At 28.0% G+C, this 6,792-nt stretch overlaps 2 non-coding genes across 2 annotated transcripts; both read right to left on the minus strand.

The window, feature by feature from the left end:
* Positions 1-954: 954 nt before the first annotated feature.
* TRNAE-CUC (transfer RNA glutamic acid (anticodon CUC)) lies at positions 955-1,027 on the minus strand. The gene has a single exon. It is a non-coding gene; the product is annotated as a tRNA-Glu (tRNA).
* A 3,970-nt stretch (positions 1,028-4,997) lies between these two features.
* Positions 4,998-5,070, minus strand: TRNAE-CUC (transfer RNA glutamic acid (anticodon CUC)). Its single transcript has one exon. It is a non-coding gene; the product is annotated as a tRNA-Glu (tRNA).
* Between the last annotated feature and the right edge of the window lie 1,722 nt (positions 5,071-6,792).

A 6,792-nucleotide genomic window follows, 5' to 3' on the forward strand; every position in this document is an offset into this window, starting at 1 on the left:
TTTTTGTTTAATCGAAACTTATATTGATTAATTTATTAACAATTTTTTGTGAATTTTGCATAATTATTACTGTACAAGGTTATATAATTTAAAATACATTATATTTTACATGTTTGAATTTTAACCAACATAAAATGAGTTTATAATATGAAGTAATATATTTATCAAAGTTTTTATGATCTTAAAAATTTTAAATTATGAATTTGAAAATATAAAAAAGTCGTTTTTAGAATTTCTACGGTTTGGATCACAGAATCTAAAAATAGTTTTGAAAAACGAATCTCAGAATAAGATTCCAACCTCAAATTCTGTCTGAATTGGGAGCTGTCAAGAAAGATGCATAATATGTAGGATGTGTTACAAAAAATACCTAATGAATTTTAATTTAAAAATACCCTTATCTAAAAGTTATAATAGTTGATCACCTTTTATAAATGTTTAAGGATATATTTCATAGGTGTTTCAAAAGATGTCATTCCAACAAACATCGGTTAATATTTCGAATTTTAAACGAAAAGTAGTCATCGTAGAATGTGAAATGATGTGGTAATTAAAGGAAGCTTATCGAGAACAATTAGTTGTTGCTAGTAAAAAAAGTTCCTGAATAATAACAATGACGAACTCACAATTGACCGTGTTAAAGGTCAAGTTTGTTGAAGTGACAAGCAAGCTTCCATTAATTGACATGTATTCTGCCATGTCAGTTTTATGTTCAAATAAACTGATATCTGATCAAAAGTATATTTTGAAACATTTATGAGATGTAAAAGATAGTATTAAAACTCTTAAAAAGATGAGATTTTAAAAATAGAGGCAAAGTTTTAGGGTTTTTTTTTATTATTTGGCCAAAAATTTAATAGTAAAAAGAAAGCATGGCTACCATTTATTTTGTTCATAAAAAGATGGAGCCTGTACTATTATTAAAAAAAAAAAAAGATTAAAAAAGAAAATCTATTCCGTTGCCGGGACTTGAACCCGGGTCTCTTGGGTGAGAGCCAAGTATCCTAACCAACTAGACTACAACGGAATTTGAAACTGAAATGGGAAAAGGTTAATATCTAGTCAAAAGGAGGAGAGAAACAAACTCATTTTTCTTTTATTTTTTCTCCATTCTATATTTTAATTTCTTTGGACTTTTCTAAAAAAAAATATATATATTTTTTAAATTTAGGATTATTGAAACTAATTCCTAAAGTGGGATAAGTAATCGTGATTTGGGTTAAATTAGATACGTATGATGCGGTTCAATATAAATGGTAAGAATTGTAGTACACGATTTAAAGTAAATGTAGTTCTTATTGACAAATCTAGAACCATGTAGAGTGGACAAATAAATTGTTTGTTGATCGAGTTAGATGATCCCTTAATCGAGACTCATCTAATTTTATTCTTCCCTCCCTCTTCCCTCCAAACCAAAATTGTTTTCTCTCTTTAACTTGCGAATTTGCAGTCACCGCGATAAGTTTTTTTTCCTTCCTTTCTATCGTTAGTACTAGATTTTTTTGTAGTATTGTTTTGGACTGTTTTGAACTGATTATAAAGTATATTTAGTCTCGTTTATAGTAGATTTTTTCTTCTCTTCCTTTTTTTTTATTGTTTTGGACTATTTTGTGTATTATTATTATTATTATTTTTTTAGATTCATTTGGACTGTTGTGCGTATTGCATTAGTTATTTTTATATGTTTTTGGACTAATTAAAATGTTTTTTGAATTGTTGATTTGAATAGTTTTGGATTCATTTGGATTTTCGGACTATTAGTTTTGTTTTGTACTCATTTGGAGAGTTTCAATTGTTTGTTTTTAATTATTACTAAATAAAATAATTAATATAATGAGCATCCCTCCATTATACAATTTTTTCCCAAATCTCATGATTCATGCATGGCTTGTACAAAGGAAATCAACTAGGATGGTTATTAATATCTCTCAAGAATTCACATTAGAAACAATAAAACACAATTGAACTAACAAGCTAAGTTTCAAAATCTCACCTACTACAGCTTCAACGTATGTATTTTCTACTCGAACCCAACTCGGCCTCTATAGGCGATGTGATGAAGACATTAGGAAAAAGCATTAGTTTGTAGACAAATATAGACCTATATTATACGGGTCATTTGATTTTGCTAGTAATAAATCGATATACATACATATATATATATATGTTAGCATATGAAGCATATCTACCCTTATAACTAATACTTCAATATTATATGGTCATAAATTTTGTAATGTTAAATCTTACGTGTTATTTTATGGGTTGCTTACAATATTACGAGTGATAGGAAATATATTTTTGGTATATGCTATATACAATTTGTAATAAAAAATATATATTATATAACTTAATAATTTAGTATATATTATATAATCTATTAGAAGAGATATATGTGTATCATATTAATAGATTAAATTAAAAGGTATATAATGGTCGTCGGAGAAGAGGGAATTAAGACACCAAAAATTTTAATGTGTCATCGAAAAATAAAAATAAGCCATTAAAAGAAACGTGTCCTTGAAAAAGTAGAAATAGTCGTCGGAATAAAATGGTGAAATTGTGAGATTTTAGTGAAAAATGACGAACATGATGAAATCATGAGATCTTATACCATGTTTACTTACCCGGAATCAGAATGGGAATGAATCAGAATAAAAATCAATCGGAATGAAACCAATCAAAATGGAAATGCTATTTCTTTGATATTGTTTACGATAAATTTTCTGTAATCGGAATCAGAATTCCTTTGATGTTGTTTATTAAAATTGTCTGGAATCAAAATCGAAATCAAATATATACCAATTACTAGTATACCCGTTTCTTCTTTCTAGTTAATTATAAATACATTATTCTGCTATATTTTTTTAATAACAATAACAATAAATTTTAATTTATTTTATTACTATATGATTGATAATAGTAAATATTTTTTGTTATAACAATGTATTTAATATTAATAATAATGAATAATTAAAATAAAATTACATCAACTAAAATAATTTTTTATTAGATTTGATATAAACTATTATTAAATTTTATTATGCTAATATTCAATAATAATAAATTCTATTTTAAAAAATCTATTAATATTAATTAATAATAACAAATTAAAAAAAATAAAATATTATTTTATAATATTTTACAATAAAATAATACCAACCATTAAAAGTTGTATAAATTTTTCAAGCAGGCCACGTGGATTGGTCAGGGTCTTCTTCGGCTAATCATACCTCGATCCCGAAGTGATGAGTTCCACAGCAATAGCTTTGAAGATGGTAGCCAACACTAGGATTTGGGAAGGATATACATAAGAGAAACTTATTGTTTCAAAGCGGCGAAAACTCTCGCGAAATTACCACGGCAAAACCTCGAGATACTTTTCACTTGTCTTCTACGAGTCTGAGATCAGAAAAAATATTAGTAATAGAAATAAAAAATAAATAAATTAAAAAGTCATGGGTCTCATTAATAAGGAGAGAGAAAAGGTAAAAGCAGTAAAATAACCTAATAATTATGTGGCTCCATAGAATAAAAAATGAGAATGTGATTGATTAGGGTGCAGTAATGAGATTGCACCTTTTTAGAGGATGAGATTCCCAAATTTGAGGTAGGCCCCATAATTTAATTGCATTTTGTTAAACACCATCAAAGTGAATGAAAAATTCATTCCCAAAATACGGTAAATAGTTTTTAAAGATTTTGGTAATTGTTGTATTAAAAAAAAGATTTTGGTAATTAAGATCCAAATTAATGAGAATAATTGAATTTAAAACTTTCTATATTTGTTGAAGGATTTATTAAATACAAACATTAAATAATAAATAAAATAATATTAGTTCATTTGGGAAATAATGTATTTTAAAAATATAATGAGATGATATTTATTAAGGGTAATTTGAGAACATAAAAATTTAATTCAAATCTTTAAGTCTACCTTTGTAAATATTAAAAAGAAGGGACATTTCTCATATCTAATATGATTCACTAGATACATTTTTGAAATAGTTAGAAAAAAAGAAAGAAAAGAAACAAAAAAAAAATTAATGACATAATTCATGAACTTGAAACAAACAACGATAAGAAGAAAGACTTCATAAGATATCAAAGTGAGTATAACTCAAACACCATAAGATTTCAACCGACAAAATTTAAAATGATGGGTAATTAATGGTATCTTATTGCGAACTAGCAGATACTACAACAGATTTGAAGTTTAATGAGGTAAAAAGAATTCAGGAATAGAAACAGTGACGAACTCACAATTGATCATATTAAAGAACAAATTTGTTGTGGTAAAATTTAATTGGACACGTAATTCACTTTATGTCGTGTTTAACTTTCCGTTCAAAATATTAACAGATGTTTGCTCTTAGGGTAACTTTTAAAACATTTATAAAAGGTGAAAATATTGAAACTTTTAAAAGATAAAAAGGTTTTTGAAACATCAGAAAAACATCAAGGTAGTCCGGAGCCCATGTTCATACAATATTCCACTCATAAAATTTCATTGTATATTTTTTTTTAATCTATAATATGTAGTTTTTTATGATGCATAATTTCTTTAATACGTAGATGAGAGTGTCATATATATGTTTCTTTCTACACTGAAAAAAGTCATTTCAAAAAAACACATTCACCCACCAAGTGAATTTTGATGATCATTACCTATTTTTAATATCCCCGAAATTCTATCGACCTATCGCTCTACCTATATATATATATATATATATATATATTCTTTTTAGGCATATCGCTCTACATATTAACGAAATAATGTTTCATAAAAAACTACCTATTATAGATAAAAATAAATGTATATCAAAATTTTATAATTGAAATATTGTATGAGGTTGGAGCTCCTCTTTTGCAACGTACTTTTATTTCGTTGTACTTATTGCCTGAAATTTAGTTTCCAATAAATACAAAATAAAAAAGATTAAAAAAATACAAAATAAAAAAGATTTAAAAAAAGTAAAAAAAATAAAAATAAAAAAAGATTTCGTTGCCGGAATTTGAACCCGGGTCTCTCGGGTGAGAGCCGAGTATCCTGACCAACTAGACTACAACGGACGAAAAATTAGGTGGGAGCAAATAGTCAAATTCATAAAACTATTTTTCCTTTCAATAATTTAATTTCTCAATGTTGAATATTTCTAAAGAATATATATATATTTTAAAAACTATAGAGTTAGAGTAGTTACAAAACTAATTCTAAAATTGTGATGAGTAAATTACATAAGTACATTGGAACAATTTAGGCTAGATTAGATATGTTCGATGTCATTTCAATATAAGTTGTAGGAATTGTACACGATTTAAAGCAGATATAGCTCTGATTGGCAGATCTGATAACTACTTGAATTGGGTGGAAACTGCCAACTACTTGAATTGGGTGGAAAAATTGTGTGTTGATCGAGTTAGATGGTCTCTTAAACAAGGCCCATCCCTCGTTCTTCCCTCAATCTTTGTCTTCAACTCTAAATTTTCTCTCTCTACTACTTTCAAGTCCGCTGCCACTGTTCTTAATTGTTGAACTAATTTAGAATAGAGGAGGATAATGAATGAACTGATTTTTCACATAGTAGTGTTATATAGTTGGACCTATTAGATCTCTTTTTATTGTAGTTTTTTTTTTTTAAATTTTGGACAGTTTTGAACTGATTGAGTGTATATTTGGTCTGTTTTTTTAGTAGATTTGTTTTTCTTTTTTCCTTTTATTATTTTAGACTATTTTGTGTATTTTTAGTTGATTTCTAGATTTTGGACTGGTTTGGACATTGCTGTGTTTTTAGTACTTTTTATATAATTTGGACTAATTGAAAGATTTTTGGATAGTTGACTTGAATAGTTGTCTAATAATTTGGAGTATTTGAAATAGTTTTGTACTGTTTGAACTCTTTTTTTTTTGTATGATTTTGGACTGATGTGAATAGCTATGGACTGATATATTGTTTGTTTTGGATTATTACAAATTATTTATGATTAAATTACTAAACATAGTAACAACATTATGTGTATTTGTGAATATAGTGTGTTTATGCAAGGGTCTGCACAACGATAATACACGAACCAAGCTCGAATCCGGTCTCCGGCTCGACTTGAACACAAGAGTGGACCTGCACAAGAGGGTAAACACTCCGACGCTCAAGTCAGTATAGGTCGAACTCTGTATTTAGTTCGAGGTGAGATTCCATACCTGAGCGTGAAATGAGGCCCTCTATTTATAGGTGGGGGATCCGACAGTACACACGACCGGCGGTTACATGTTTTTCTTCATGTCGGACCTGTCGAGTTCCGAGTAGATCGAACCCCAAACAGATCGGACTTCGGCAAGCATACTTAACCTATTCCTGATGGGTGAACCCGACCTCTTCGGCCGGACCGAGGTGGACCTAAGATATTTAATCATTGAACACCAGTAAGCGTTTTCCACGTGTCCAAAGCATTTTTACCCCCAAACATAGTGAAAAAAGAAAAGTTTATTAAATATAGTGGAAGAAGAAAAGCTTAGTCTAAACTCTACTCATTAGAAAAGATAAAGTAGTTGTCAAACCCATGTCTCAACTTCGGAAATTTAATACTAGTGATAAATGTCTATCATCGATTTGCATCTATCAGTCATTTAGTAATAAACATCTTTAGATAGATACTAATGAATGTCTACCATTGATAGATATCTATGATCTATAAATCCATCAACATGTAAATAAGTCCATATTGTTTATGATGTCTATTTTTAAATCATCTATTAGTGATATACATCAATCAATCAAGATGTCTATCTTGAATCAA

The sequence above is a fragment of the Momordica charantia genome (assembly GCF_013281855.1).
Source record: "Momordica charantia cultivar OHB3-1 chromosome 9 unlocalized genomic scaffold, Mcharantia_2.0 BLBB01000009.1, whole genome shotgun sequence".
NCBI classification, from domain to species: Eukaryota; Viridiplantae; Streptophyta; class Magnoliopsida; order Cucurbitales; family Cucurbitaceae; genus Momordica; species Momordica charantia.